Here is a 16743-nt window from a genome sequence, read left to right on the forward strand (position 1 = left end):
TTAAATTAGCGTGTGTACAAGAGATATAGGATCTGTCCTTAAGCTAGGTCTCTTAAAAGGGTTTTCAAAGCGCACCGAAACGTATCACAGAGCTTATCGCGAGCTTTTATCACCAACTGCAGTTTGCTTAGGCACTGCGTTCCTCGTGACAAAGCTGGCCATTAGCATGTTTTAGCGGCCTTTGTCTCCTCGATCCATTCATCAAACAGCGGTGGTTTCCAGCTTGTTTGAGGGATGTTCTAAGCCAAGAACTCAGGACATTCCTAAGTGAGGTAGCGATACACCAGGGTCCTCTCTGATTGCTATGGGAACTGAGACCGCGGCAGACAGGCCAGGAGGATTGTGAAACGGCGGGACTCATTTTGGGGCAGAGGAGGAACGGTGGAAAGGGCGGGGGGGGGGGGGGAGCGGCTGGGGGGGGAGTGCGACTGCTAAGAAGAAAGCGATCGTGTCTGTAGACTGTGACAGAAAGACCGCTGGATACGCGAACGACGGCAGCGCTGAGGGGGAAGTCGTGGCACCGCTCTAAGAGAGCGTGCTTTCAGAGGACGTCGGGCGGTAATTAAAGACAGGGAAAGTTACAGGGGCTCGTCACTTCTGCTTTTATTTATAACCTCCCGCTCTCCTCTTCCTCGTCCTCTCTCTCTCTCGGACTGCGGGGGCTAACGGAAAACTGACACTGAAGCTAGCAGATCGAGAGGTGTAGCCTGATGGTCAGGGAGCTCGGCTCGTATTGCAAAGGCTGCTGGGTAAAAGAGTCCCAGCTGAGGCTCTAAGGCCCATTGTAACCTTGTGAAAGGTACTTAACCTGAATTGCTCTAGTGAAACACCCAGCCCCGCCTAATGAACTGTATGTGAACAGTGTTTAAGCTTCTCTTGATAAAGAGCAGGCAGTGTCTGGTAAATGCTGGAGTGTAAAAGTAAGACCAGATTGTTATCACACATAATGCCATATACTTTCACGTACATTATATCACTTTGAAGTAGAGGAAAGGGTTCACTCTCAGTATCTCCCTTTATAGATAGGTTTACTTACTCAGTACAAGGTGATAAGTAGGTTTTAACTAGCATGAATAGCAGGTGTTAGACTGTTAATCTGGATTTCAGAAATAGTGCATGTATTACATGCCTTCTCACACATACCCCCACACTCAATGTGAACACATGGTCAGTTCTACACAGGCACAGAGCTGTATGTGTGGCTGGAGAGGGGGGGGGGGGGTTGGGGGTGGTGGTGGAGGGATTGTATTCCTCATCTCAAACATGCTTAATTCTTCCTGTATAAATGAAAAGATTTCAGTGACGGTTGCATTCTTGGGTTACCATTGCGAGGGCTTTGGAAACAGATAGCATAAATGCTCAGCAGTGTGTGGAAATATGAGGAGGGGTGTGGGGAAGGCAGGGGGGGGGGTGCATGGGGGTTTGGACTGCAGTTGTCCTGACTGTGCATTGGAAGCCAGAGCTTAGCTGCATACTTTCTGGATTTCCCTTAGGAGTAAAAGAAGACATTTCCCATAAAACAGGCAATGTATCAATTAAAGCAGTTGATCACAGTTAAGTAATCTTGTGTGGATTCTTGAGGCTCTCCAGAACCAGGGTTGGGGTCCCTTTCTATAGGAGATAACTGTCTACCATTCTGGATCAGTATTGAATTCAGTACCCAGTAATTTGGCCACTCAGTGCAGTTTGTTGAGCTCAAATCGGGACAGAGACAGGACAGGACCTTTGTGTCTCAAGCCTGGGGTCACCAAACATTGCCTTTGACCCAAACCCTGCTGGCACAAGGCTGTGGGCACAGGAAGGCCCGGACGGGATGCCAACCCACTGCCGGGCTTGTGAGCGCACAGGAACGAGCCTAAAACCTGTCAGCCGCGCCCCGCCTCCGCCTACCCGGCACAGGCGTTACGCCACCCAGAGGTCGTTAAGAACGTTGACCTGGCCGCGTGAGCACTGCCCCTCCAGAGCGGACATTTTCCTCCGGGGCGCGATGTGCCGCCATTTTAGGAGCTTCGTCACAGCCGTCATCCTGCTGCTCGATCACCTGAGTGACAGCTGGCCGGGTTCCTTCCCTGTCCGGCAGTAACGTCTGAAGACCCAGTCGGTGTCTTACAAAGACAATTAAAAAAATGTTTTCGCATTCTTGTGCTGTGAGTATTTAATTAGATGGGCAAAGCATACCGTGTATTTGGGTGATATGTGTCTAAAAAGGCGGCATTAGTCAAGATATATTAAAATAGTTTTTGGAACTGTACTGCGGAGATGAAGCAATACCACTGCCGAAGTTTAAGCTGCTTACAAATATTTATAAAACAACTCATTTGCAATGAAGTCGAGATTATGATTATGGGCCTTTTGTTTGTGCCTAAGTGACTTGGTTATGACATTACTGGTATGAGTAATAATGCTAATCGTTGCATTTTAAATCCGTGGACTTAGAATCAATGATGGGAAACAATCAAAAATGCGTGGTGTGAGGAAAATAATAAATTAAACATCTAAGTAAATTATCTTTCCATTGTCTCCACTTCCTCTACTCCACAACCCCCCCCCCCCCCCCCAGCTTTTATTTCCCTCTTCTGTGGGCTTTCAAAGTATACTGAGTGTTAACTCGCTCAGCCTATATGAAACTTGGCTGGGGGAACGAATTCTGTGAAAGTAATGGAACTTGGAGCTGGAGACGGAACACTATCCGTCTGTTCTGCTTCCTCCAGGGAGAGGTCTGTCATTATTAGCTAGTGGATGCGCGCCATGTTATGTATTTCATTCTTTTTTTTTAAGTCGAACCCTGACATTTGCTAGCCCCGGAACACCCACCGAGTGTGCCGGTGACAGTCGAGATCATCGGTGGCCCCGGCACGCTGGTTAGGTTCGGGTCATCCTGGTTCTGAATTTGTGGTTCATCGTGGAATCATGGGAGATTCCATGATAGCAGAGATCTGGTGTCAGGGCAGATGATTGCATACTTTTCTCTCCCAAAAAAAAGAAAAATAATGAAATAATTATAAATAAAAACAGAGACAACCAGGCCTCAAAAGGAGTTTCTGTTGTGTCCTTTCTTGTGTTTTTGTTAATGTGTGAATTTACCCAATAAAACTAGCCAGTGAAACCCACAATTTGCTCCTAATTTTAAACATTTATGCGCTGATATTTTAATATCTCACTCAGTACAGTCTGATAAGAATGAACTGTATTTTCATAGCAACTTTCATAAATCTCTGGACTCCACAGTGTAGAGACAGGGTGGCTAACTCACTTAAAACAGCCGCAATACGCAGCACCCATCTGGGTGATTCAAGGCGGCCATTTTGAGCCAGAACTTCACCATGCAGCGGTTGGAGGTGGGTGGTTCAGGATTTATTTATACTATTAAAACTGAGGAAAATGGCCAACCCGAGAGAACCAGTTTCAGGATATCTCTACTCCCAGGGAGCTTTTTTTTTTTTTACGGACGTTGTGTCAGGACTTTGGATTAACGCCTCAGCAGAATGGCTGGGTAATTTGTAAACGCCTCAGGTCATTTACAGGTCGCCTGGGTGTCAGTGCTGGATATCATTGTTGTGCTTAACAAAGTTTCTACATAGTTTCTCTCTCAGGGCAGGGATATGGGCTACTCTGATGCTATGAGGGGGAGAGCGGGAAGAAAGAGCGGGGGAGAAACTGCTGCTTTGAAAAAAAATAAGCTTGTACGTGGGCGATTGTGTTCTTCCCTTCTGAGGTTTTTAATGGATTAAATTGCCGTTTTGAGGTAACTGCATTACAGAAAACTCTTCCCTAGATTACCCACTTGAACTTTAAATGATCCGCAGCATAACTTCTTTGCAATTACGCCTTTGCTTGGTTCTTTTTCATTTTGTTGCCATGATTACATTTCAGACACAGGCCTGCACCGCACGCCGAACGCCAGTCGCACGCGTGTGGCGACGCCCTGCGCGGCCTGCCCCGCGATGCGTAGCGGACGGGTGAAGCTCTCACCGCGGACGACGAGATCTGAGAGAGTGTGCGGCCCAGCTGAGGCCAATCACGCGGCCTCGTGAACGGCCAAACATCTGCCGTAAGCTCCTCCAGCTGCGCTCCAGACGCTTTGGGGTGCCAGGTGGCACGGGCGTGGCCCAAAACCCCAGGTCCCCCCTCTTCCCACAATGCTATGTTATAATATGGCTGCTGCCAGCACTGGGCACTTCAACTGACGTGCATGGCTGTGTAGGTGCATGTCAGGCAACACGGACGTATCTGTGCACTGCTGGTCTAGCAGGACAGAAGAGGAAAGCAAAGGCAGCTTTGATATCTAAGCTGCTTTGAAACAAGATTAAAATAATGCAGAACTTTGCATTGCTCAGTGCTGAGGCAGGGAGGGATTGCGGAAGGAAGTGGAGAGAAATCTTTTCGCTTTTCTTCGGTGCTGCTCTGCAACCCATATATATATTTTGTATATTTGGTAGGGACCCCACTTTAAATTGGGGTCCCTACCAAACGTACCAGACGTATAACAGGGATACTCACATCTGGCCCTTGAGGCCAGTATGCTGCTGGTTTTCATTCATCCCCTCTGTTCAGGACTGATTTAAACATGAGACACCAGGTGAGTTAAATCCCTGGCCAATCAGTGGTATTTTGATCGATTAATTATCTATTGGGTAGAGAAAAAAAAACAGCACTATGGGTCTTGAGGGCCATACTGGAGGATCCTTGACATATGCCAACCAAGTATACTGGGTGTGAATGTATACTTACACATTATTTACACTCTGTATCCTGGGATGGCTATGTAGCACAACGGTTTTGGAAACTGTGTTTGTAACTCTGAGGTCTCCAATTCCCATGTGAGACACTGCTGCTGTATATTTGAGCAAGGGGCTTGACCTGAATTGCTTCAGTAAATACCGAGCTGTATAAATGGAGTTTATGTAAAGCATCTGCTACTAAATGCCTGAAATCTGTACCAGTGCCATTATCACATGAGCGCAGAAGGTATTTAGGCCCCTCAATGTAAAGTGGGGCCGATGTATTTTCTTAATTCGAATGCGGTCGTTCGAACCACTGTCTGGATCTGGCAACCTTTTTTTGAGTGATCACATCCCAAACATTGGTGCGCAGAGCAGAGTAAGGGGTCACTCTCAGGGATGTGTTGAAGTGTTTTCAAAATAGTACAGCTAAAGAGTTTTAAAAATATATTTAAATAGCCCTAAACCCAGCCCAAGTCTCGCAGTTAGTGTGAGGGGAACCTCTTGAGGTCCTTCACAGTGTGTTGTATGGGCCCTGTGAGCTGCTCTTCACCTAACTAGTATATACAAAATAACAGCATTCACAGTGCTGAAGGCCAGTGTCTGGCTCATTTCTCTCTCTCTCTCTCTCTCTCTCTCTCTCTCTCTCTCTCCCTCACTCTCTCGCTGTTTGCTGAGCCAAATGTTCTCCTGAGGAATTCCGAGCGAGGCGCATGGCCCACGTGGACCGTTCCGCCGCCCCGCATTTCTAAAATAACCCCCTAATTACAGAGCTGCGCTCCGGACAATGCCGCGCGCTGAGGGAGCCAGGAGGGCCGAGGCCGTACTTCAGCCGCTCTGGAAAGCCGCGGTCTGCGGCCGAGCCGCTCGCTGCGCGCCGTGCCCGGCGTTCCTCTGCGCATGTCTGACCGGGCTGCAGAGCAGCTGCACCGAAGGAAAGCGAAAAGATTTTCTCTCCTCTTTTTTTCCCCAATCCCTCCCTCATCGTCGAGCAAAGCAAAGTTTAGCATTGTTTTCATCTTGTTTCAAAGCTGCGTTTAACTTTCCTCTTCTCTCCTGCTAGGCCAGCAGTGCACAGATACGTCCATGGTGCCCGACATGCACCCACACAGCCATGCACACATTGGGTCAGTAGGGAAGTGGCCAGTGCTGGCAGCAGCCATATCTGCCTAGGGAAGGAGGGACTCAGTTAGCTGCAATGTCTCATCATAGTGACCCCTGCTGGTCAGTTAGGCACCTGCGGTCTGCTCGCTTACAGCTGAGCACAAAGTGTCCTCCTCTGGCTCATGTCTGCAGAGTTTGGTTCGCAGCATGGTGGCATATTATTGCATGTTTTGGAGGAGCACTCTCCTCAAGTGAGTGGAGGTTGTAGCATTGAGCGTGGCTGGTGAATACAATTGGGCATCCCAAAAAGGAGGAAATAAGGATTCAGTGAAGACCTATGTGAAATGCATAATGCACACATCTACCCATCCTCATTTTGAATCCTGTGATGTTGCACACAACATTATTATTATTATTATTATTATTATTATTATTAGTAGTAGTAGTAGTAGTAGTAGTAGTAGTATTAATGATGAATAAATTAATTCATGGATAATAATAATATAATGCACAATACCTTGTATGATCATAAACATATGTATATGCCCATTCATTTTTGTGGCCCATGTGATATTGGTATTTCCTTCTTTCCTGTCTACCATATCACATGACTTTGGTGCCAGAAAAAATCCTGCTATTAGCCCATCCTCCTGTAGAGGGCCCCAGTGAGCCAGAACTAAGTCTGGCAAGTACTGAGTTGCAAGGGAATGCAAGTAGAACCAAGGACAACTTACAAACTCCTCAAATGCCAATCCAGACTTCAGTACCGGGCCTTGGAGCTGTGAAGCAACAGGGTTACCGGCTGTCCCACTCTATGAGAAGTTTTCTCCAAAAAGGGAAATGGTGTCTTTATGCCAAACTGGCTTGTATTGAGTTTTGCGGGATATTAATTTATTAAAATTACACATTTTTCCTGTTCATTAATGGTGATTTGAGGGAATTTGAAACTTGACATAGTTCTGTCATAGACTGGACTGATTTCCCAGCTTACATCATCTGAACAAGTAACCAAAACACAAAACACATGTGCACCCACAACCCTGGCTGGCAACCTCCCTGTTGTCACTGCACTGGCAAACCTGGAGCCACGCTTCCCTCCGTGGAAAGTTATTCCCCTTGGATCGTGAGCTGAATCCGGAATGTTCCACAAGACTGAGAGTGACAGTGAGAGACACAGTCCATTCTCACCACGCAGCTGGCTTCAGCCCAACAGCAGTGGGCTACTAGACAGGGTTTTGGAATGTTCCAGAAAGGGGCAACTCACAAAAGTATCGATAGGACCAAGTGGCGACTGCAGGCTTGCCCTCGTCGCGTTGCATAAGGTGAAATCCGAGCATCACAAATGTATTTATAATGCAGCCATTATTTGTTTCTGCTAGCGTCGAATAATGTTTTGACGAAATAAAAAACTGATCTGAGTTAAGTTACAATAACAGAGATAAACAGCGCTGGGGTAAATTTTGACGTTTTTTAAGGAGGAGGGATCTGCCCAAGTAAACCGTTTGAGCGCAGTGGAATTGCTGTTGGAATGAGCCGGTGTAATACGAAGACTGTTTGGGGAATAGAGAAACGGAACAGGGCCTTGTTTCCTGGCTTGTTATCTGCTGCACTACGTCCCCCCTGGTTTACGAAACCGACCCCAGAGGGCTCTGTACGGGGCTCGGAACCGGACGCACGGGAGGAGGGAAAACACACAGCCGTAATCATCTGTGATCTGCAGGTTTCTGGAACGGCCTCTCTTTCTTCCTCTCTCTCTCTCTTCTCTTTATATATATCTCTCTCTCTATTATAGTTTTTGTCTATTTTTATTTTTGCTTCCTCTCCTTTTCTCCTTTTCCCTTCTTCATTCTTTTCCCTCTCCCTCCCTCTTTCTCCATATATCTGTCTCTCCTCTCCATTTTTTTCATCCTTCCTTTCTGTTTTATCTCCCTTTTGAGTTTTTTTTTTTTTTTGCTTGGACAGTGGGGTCGTTTGGAGGTCAGCGAGTGGGAATTCTCAGGTTTGGGGCAGAGGGGTTGGTGGAGGGGGAACAGGTTTGGGGCAGAGGGTGTTGTAGGGGGGGTCCTCAAGTTTTGGGCCAAGGGGTGGTGGGTGGGGGTCCTCAGGTTTGGGGCAGAGGGTTTGGTGGCGTGGGAGGCAGACCCATGAGGTCTTTAGAAAACCAGCAGAACTCAGTGGGACTCAGTGAGACTCAGTGGGTCTCAGGGGGACTCAGCAGGACTCAGTGGGACTCAGTGGGACTCAGTGGGAGACAGTGGGACTCAGCAGGACTCAGTGGGACTCAGTGGGACTCAGCAGGACTCAGTGGGACTCAGTGGGACTCAGTGGGACTCAGCAGGACTCAGCAGGACTTTGTGGGACTCAGTGGGACTCAGTGGGACTCAGTGGGACTCAGCAGGACTCAGTGGGACTCAGTGGGACTCAGTGGGACTCAGCAGGACTCAGTGGGACTCAGCAGGACTTTGTGGGACTCAGTGGGACTCAGCAGGACTCAGTGGGACTCAGTGGGAGTCAGTGGGACTCAGCAGGACTCAGTGGGACTCAGTGGGACTCAGCAGGACTTTGTGGGACTCAGTGGGACTCAGTGGGACTCAGTGGGACTCAGCGGGACTCAGTGGGACTCAGCGGGACTCAGTGGGACTCAGTGGGACTCAGTGGGACTCAGCAGGACTCAGTGGGACACAGCGGGACTCAGCAGGACTCAGCAGGACTCAGTGGGACTCAGCAGGACTCAGTGGGACTCAGTGGGACTCAGCAGGACTCAGTGGGACAGAGCAGGACTCAGCAGGACTCAGTGGGACACAGCGGGACTCAGTGGGACTCAGTGGGACTCAGCAGGACTCAGTGGGACTCAGCAGGACTCAGTGGGACTCAGCAGGACTCAGCAGGACTCAGCGGGACTCAGCGGGACTCAGCGGGACTCAGTGGGACTCAGTGGGACTCAGCAGGACTCAGTGGGACTCAGCAGGACTCAGTGGGACTCAGTGGGACTCAGCAGGACTCAGCAGGACTCAGTGGGACTCAGTGGGACTCAGTGGGACTCAGTGGGACTCAGCGGGACTCAGCAGAACTCAGTGGGACTCAGTGGGACTCAGTGGGACTCAGCAGGACTCAGTGGGAGTCAGTGGGACTCAGTGGGACTCAGTGGGACTCAGCAGGACTCAGTGGGACTCAGTAGATGCATCCTGGCAGAGAGGACACCAGAGCTCCTGACTTGCACTGGCAGTCTGACCAAAGCCCTTCCCTGGCGATTCCCAGCATGGAACATTGGCCTATTGCCACCTCCAATTCACTAGGTCTGTGTGTGTGTGTGTGTGTGTGTGTGTGTGTGCATGTGCTTTTGTGTATGTGCTTGTGTGTTTTTGTGTGTGTGAGTGTGCCTGGGTGTGTGTGTGATTGTGCCTATATGCCTGTGTGTGCATGTGTGCATGTGTGTTTGTGTGTGTGTGCTTGTGTGTGTGATTGTGTGTGTGTGTGTGTGTTTGTGTCCGTGCGTGCATGTGCATGTGTGTGTGTGTTTGCGTCCGTGCGTGCATGTGTGTGTGTGTGTGCATAAAAAGTTAATTACTACAGCAGAAAGAAAAAAAGAAAAATGTTTTTTCTTTAAAATGCTTTTAATTAAAAAAGACAGACTTGATTAAGAAAAAATGTTGATTTTGTTTTTGTGCCCAAATTTACAGAAAATGGGAGCCAATTGAAGGAAACAAGCCTTAGATTTCATTAAAAGGAGAGAAACCGGGAAGAAATCCACTCTTTTGGCAGTGCTTGGATAGGCCTGTCAGTTTTTCCATGTTATGGTTTACACCCCCTTCCTCCCTCTCTCTCTCTCTGTCTCTCTCTCTCCCTATTCCTCTGTGATTTCCAGAAAATTAGATTACTCCAAAACAAAATATGTTCCGAAATGTAACTTTCTGGATCCTGGCGTCCTCTGTAAGCTTCCTCTCTGTCTTTCTTTGATTGTGTGTGCGTGTGTTTGTGTGTGTGTGTGTGTGCGTGTTTGCGTGTTTGCGTGTGTGCGTGTGTGTTTTAAGAAACTTTGCTTTACCATCTTAGTGTTTATTTTCCACCTGTGTGGTGAACCCCAAGACCTGCAGAAGACCTACACACCTTGATGGATATCACTGCACAATTTAGATCAGTCTGATTAAAACCTGGCATGTAAGCTCTACTTTTCCAAAATGGTACTGTGTGGCAGCCAATCTCTTTGCAGAAGATTTTATGGTATTGCTATATTAGTTTACCAATTTTAATTATATTTCTTATCGAATGTGATTGATTAATCTGAATGTTTTTGATTATGTAGTAATGGACAGATAACTTGATGTTGGAGCTTGGAAATTGTAGGACTGATTCCCAGGTATGGCACTGCTGTTGTATTCTTGACCAAGATAATAACGGAACTACTTAACCTAACTTTAACTATAAATGCATTACATGATTGAAAGGATAAGATGTAAGTCACTTCAGGAAAAAATTGATCCATAAAACACCTGAAGGTAATGAATAATTTATATTGTCATGTATGTCCTAGATTGACCTTGCCTCTATATTTTCCCCTTCATTATGTGTTCTGATGGTTGTATCGCATTAGCAACAGCGCATGTAAGTTGTGCCGTTAATTGCACACATTAAGTATCACACTTGTATAACACTGAAATGTTCGCAAATAAAGAACACGGTACATTATCAAATACGAAGATAAGAATATGAGAGCGATGACTGCCACTTCAGCCACTACCAGCAGGAGGAGCACTACATTCTTTTGGGGCTAAAGAGCCACAATATACTGTATATTTGGACCAGCATTAATAAAGGGCTCTCAACTTTGCTGCAGTCACATCTGACCTATGACCCCTGACCTTCCTCTGGTGTGGAATCATGGGCCTGGACATCATGGGAGAGAATGGAAAGGAGCCGTGTTTATAAATTGATCATTTATTATATTGATCCCCTCTATGATTTAACAGCCTCCATTATCCATGGAAATTGAAAAAGGTCACGACTGGTATATTTTTCATCCGTACAGCTGGGTCTTCACTGAAGCAGTGCAGGTCAATAACCTTGCTTAAGGATACGACCACAACACGCATGCCAGGACTTGAACCAACCCCCATGTGTTTTCCAGTCCCCTAACCGCTGAGCCACATTGCTGCGCGGCAGAGTCCGTGCCAGAAATAAAAAGAACGTTCTCTGACACTTGGATGTCATCCATTGTGGCTTTTCTGAAAGAAGCCACTTAAATAAAGCATTACATCAACATGGGGCCAGCGTTGGCTTCTGTCAGCCGCACAGCTCGCTGGATAAACCAGGAGCTCACCCCCCCCCCCCCCCCCCCCCCCCCCGACCCACCGGAATGAAGATTTAAAGAAAAATTTTAAAAAGAGGGAGAGATGAAAATGTGTTTTTGTTTAAGGGTTTTCTTTAAAAAAAGGAAAGAAAAAAATAAGATCCAAGTACTGGGGGAAGGAATGGGCCACAGAGACAGGGGGTGGTGGCGAAAGGTTTCCACGGTCGGTGTCCAGTGAAGCCCTTCTGCAGTTCTGCCGAGCACCTCCCTGCGTCGGCTGAACTTTGTTCATGGCACCAGACACAAGGTGCTTCTTTGTTCGGCATTGCGACTCAATAATTTCAGAGCTATCTCTCCAGTCACGTTTGGCCTTGTGTGAATTAGCACGGCCCTCTTCTTTAATCGCGGTAATATCTATCAGTTCTTTCTGTCGACGCTTTGTTTCGCTTGCTTGGCGGATTTTTTCTTTCTTTCTTTCTTTCTTTCTTTCTTTCTTTCTTTCTTTCTTTCTTTCCTTTTTGGTCTCGTTTGATACTTTGTGGTCAGTTCTTGGTCCTGGCTGACTGTCTGACTGCTGTCGTCTCTTCATTGGCAGTTATCTCACTGTGTCAAAGGCCTTCCTCGGGTGAAAATGGACTTTCAGAGGAAAACAAGGGCTGCTTTTTCCTGCTCCAGAGTAAAAGTCGATAGAGAGAAGGCTTTGTCTTCGATTTCCTTTGGCAAAAACCTGCTGTACAATTATAAAATGGCAGAGAAGGTGCAACCTGACACTGAACTGCAGGGAGCTTGCACTTCATTAACAAAAGTGTTATCATTCCTTCTAGTACTGTTGCGGTACGTAGTAGTAGCAGTAGTCATATTAATTATAGTAAGTACTATTTGTTTGTTGAAGTAATAAAGGCATATTTTGTCTCCAGAAGATGCCCTTAGGCAGTATAAATACACAGCACATGTTTTCGAAAGCAAGATATTTACAGAAATCATTCAGGTTAGACAACTGTGACTGTAGAACACCACTTATGAGTCAAACCCGCAACCCTGTGGTCATGTGGCCAGCTCCACTGCACTGTGCACTGCCAATTATAAAGATGTAATCAGCATAGCCAGCGCTTGGATATACTTCTCTCTTTCTCAATCTTAATAACTCAGGCAGCAAAGAATACTAAACACAAATATGCACAATAAATTGTAGAAAAATGTGTATTTTGCAGCTCTCAGTACAAGTTACTTGCCATTTGCAACCATTTGACTTGCATATGCATATACATAGTAATGGAATTTGTTTCATATATTAATTAATATAATTAATTAATTAATATATTTTTAATATCATAGGTACCTTAATATTACAAGAGCTTAAAATATATAAGCTAAATACATTTAAAATATATAAAATATATCATGTTTATACTTTTTTCACACACACACACACACAGATATATGAGCATCTGAAAATATATGCAAATAACAGATTTTATGTCATGCATATGTAGGATCACAAGGTCCCACCTGAAAACATGATATCATGAATGGTCTGGAAAATACAACCATAAATGTAATGTCCTTTATAGAGACAAAAATGAATGGCTGGGTTTGAGGAGAATGAACCAGAACGTAGACAGAATGTATAGTAGGATGCTCAGAGGAAGCCGATGACAGGACAGAAGTGGTCTTTACGTTCGCGACAGTCCAGACAGATTTTAGAGGCTTATTCTTAAGCCTATCAACATTTATGGTCACAAACAAATAAATGTGAAAAAAAAACGATTAAAAACCAGACATGACATTTGGGCAAATTTATTCAGAATGTTAATCTTCAGATTAAAAATGTGAATAATGTTGGGACAGGATTTCAAGCTACTACTTGTACAAACATTGTAAAGAACATATAATAAAACAAAGTTACAGCATATACTTTTTTAAAACCGTATTTCTTTTTTTCAAACCTTGGCTCACAAATGTACAATATCTTTGTTTCTGTGGTTATATTTCCATGGCAGGTCCCTTCCTCAGTTCAGATGCTCGTGTATCTGGCTAGTGCCCCGGACCCCTGCTTACCCACCCAATCCGCTGTTTTGACATATTAATCAAAATATCCTAAATAGAATGAATTTTAAAAAGAAAAGAAAAAAAAAAAAAACCCACCTCCTCGCTTCCAAATCCAGCGTGTGCGCTGAGGGAAATGAAAAAACACCAAGCTCAAATACAACCCCCCCACCCCCACCCCCACCCCACACCACCAGCCCTCAGCCCTCAGCCCCCAACACCCCCACCTCCTCAGCGTCACAGCCTTTGTAATGTATATCCCTTCTGGAGCCTTTTAACCTGACAGTGCATTGTTCCCGGGCTGCGTGCGGGCTGGGGGTGGCAGGTTGGCTGCATTGTTTATGTAAATGCGCGCCGGGCAGGCTGGGTGTCTGCGGGGATGACGCCGACCCCTGCGAACGCTCTGACCCCAGCAGATGGCCGGGCAGGGGGTCTGCTGAGCCAGAACTAATGACGTGTGCCATCTCACATTGTCTGAGGCGGGCGGGGGCCGGGCCCGCCGCTTCGCCGGCAGCTGGATGTGCGTGCGGTCTGCGCGGGCCTCAGCCGCGGACTGGTTTACTCACTCACTCGCTCGGTGAGTCCTATGAGCACTCACATACTCACTCACTCTCTCAGTCACTGAGTCCTATGAGCACTCACATGCTCACTGACTCACTGATTCACTCGCTCCTATACTCTTTCACACACTAGCATGCTCACTCAGTGACCCTCATGACCACTCACATGCTCACTGACTCACTCACTCCTATACTCATCCACACTCTCTTTCTCACTCAATTACTCCTATAAGCACTCACATACTCACTCTCTCAGTCACTGAGTCCTATGAGCACTCACATGCTCACTCACTCACTGACTCACTGACTCCTATACTCATTCACACACTAGCTTGCTCACTCAGTGACTCTCATAACCACTCACATGCTCACTCACTCACTGACTCCTATACTCATTCACACACTAGCTTGCTCACTCAGTGACTCTCATAAGTACTCACATGCTCACTCACTCACTCGCACTCTCATTCACTCCTATACTCATTCACACTCAGTGACTCCCATAAGCACTCACTTGCTCACTCACTCGCTCTCTCAGTCACGCCTATATACACAGTCACTCCCATTCATACACTAGCTCCTCATTCAGCCACTCACACATTCATTCACTCAAATACTCTCAGCGACTCACTCACCCAATCACTTCGGTATTCACATACACAGGTACATACTTTCTCGCACACTCATTTGCTGTCATTCACATAGTCACGTATGCATCCTCTCACTCATTCATATATTTCTCCCTCATGCCTGTTCTCACTCAAATTGTATTCGCTATTCAGCTATTCTCCTTCTTTATTAGCTCCACCCACGTCTCTGGCCACTTGGTTCAAAGCTCATTCATCGAATATTTGGAGAGATATGATTCCTCCTCTTGAACCCTGAAGTTTAACATCCATGTCTCCTTGCTCCATTTATTTCCCCTACCCTCGCGGGAGTCGTTTGGTTTTATGTACTCTCTGCGCGTATTTTCTACGAAAATTTCCAGGGGCCTCAACAGGGCTACAGTCTGGCTGCCAAAAAAAGAGTGGGGGTCAGAGTCTGGGCGCCCCCCCCCCCTGAGAGGAGAGCAGTCTCATCATCCCCTCTCCTCCCTCTCCGTAGAGCATACTCCTCAAGCCACAGGCCCTGTCTGAGGAGAACTTGGCTGAACCGAGCCCTGTTTCGCTACAGAATCTGCTGCAACAACAGTTTGAGCCACATATGTAAACATTATCTGCGAAAGGCAGGAACTTTGGTGGGGGTTGATTTCCAACAAAACTTGGAATTGTTCAACTGGGCTTATTTTACTTCATTTTATGATTTAAAAAACAAAAATGCAACAATGTTGGTTGTGGCTTTCACTGTTGGATTCACAGTGCTCCTCTGAACTGTGGCAGTGATACATTTTTGCCATGTCCACTCAGTTTCCCGTCATGGTGTAGCATGAATACGTCTGGCACGAGGAGCTCTGATTTCACATCTCAAAAGAAGGCTCTGGGATTTGTGTCAATTGAGAGGTCTTGACTAATAGAAAATGACTCTTTTTTTTACTGCATAAATGCACTCTGTCAGTTTTATGGGGGCTCAGAGAAACTGGCCGCAGTTAGAAAAATAGTCTTTTTTAAAATTTATTAACATGAATTCTTATTAAATGTCAAAGATATGAAATGTTTTATGATGGTGCATGAAATTATGCCTTCGCTGTCAGTATACAATGACAGATTTGCTGTGACGGATGTGACATAGCAGTGAAGCATGCAGTTATGTTGATATAGGCTGGAATCAGGTGAGGCGAAATACCACACTCTAATCTAATGTAGATTAGACTCAAATGCAACATCTGCTTCCGCCTAACAAATTGCCTGTCTTGCCTTTATGGGCCATTTTGCTATTTGTTTGCCAATCCTGTATGTGTTTGTTTCAGTTTAGTTTTTTCCTCTTCATTGTCTGAAAAGCCCTTTAAATGTAAATGTGCGGCTTGTATTGTAATCCAAAAGGCAATAAAATAACGCCAATAGAGTGAAAATACAGTATCTCTACGCCACACAAGCTCTTCACAAAGCAGGACCGTTCTTGGCGACGGTAACCCAAAGTGTTTATCACTATGTTATTGTGTAACAGAAGGAATATGTATGTGTGTGAATATGAGTATATGTGTGTGCAGGTGTGTGTACATGAGTGTATGTGAGAATATTTAATTTATTGTTTCACTGTTATGCACAAGAGACCGATGGCACTATTGTATGTAAGGCACTGCTTTCCTTTTGCACATATACATGGAAGTGAGTGATGGGCGGACGCATTGATTAATTGATTACACTGCAGCTTAAACAGCGAAGAAGTGAAGCTCATTGGAGAAGCGTGATTTTTAGCAGGCAAATGTTTGAACAGCAAACAGAGCTCACAAATCGAACTCTACAAATTAAGACCTCTACCCACCCGCTTGACAGGCCTAAACGAGCCGTGGGTGATTCCCAGGGAATAATTCACCGTCCCAGTACAGCAGCAGACATGTCCGGGCAGGGAGGGCTGTGGCACCGAAATCTACGCAAACGCCGCCTCGCCGCGATGCTTGTGCTTCTATGAGAGCATCTGTGTTCGAACAAATTTGCAGCCCCTGCAATGAATTTTGAGAACAGCTTGTGGAGGCTTCCTTTACATTTTCAAATAGTACACAAGACCAAAGACAAAAGATTATGCCACCGATTAAGTTCTCACCAATTTGTATCAGTAATCTGTAGCTTTATGGAGAACCTCAAATGCTCCGCCGCTGCACCAGTTCCTATCAGATCGGTATAAAAGATATAGCATGTAGCATGTAGAACCTTTGCACTGTATCTGTTCATAATCTAGAATAGATAATAATAATCACTCAGGAATAGAGAGAGAAACTCATCTTTGTGATGTCACAAGTAAAGCGGCCTATTCAGGCTGATGGAGCCAATCAACTGCCAAAATAGCCGGTGGCACTCATTTGTCTAAACCCGTCCGCTACCAAAGTCCTGTCCCCCAATGAGGACCCCAGGGAGAAAATGAACCTCTG

This window comes from Anguilla anguilla, chromosome 7 (assembly GCF_013347855.1).
Source record: "Anguilla anguilla isolate fAngAng1 chromosome 7, fAngAng1.pri, whole genome shotgun sequence".
Taxonomy (NCBI): Eukaryota; Metazoa; Chordata; class Actinopteri; order Anguilliformes; family Anguillidae; genus Anguilla; species Anguilla anguilla.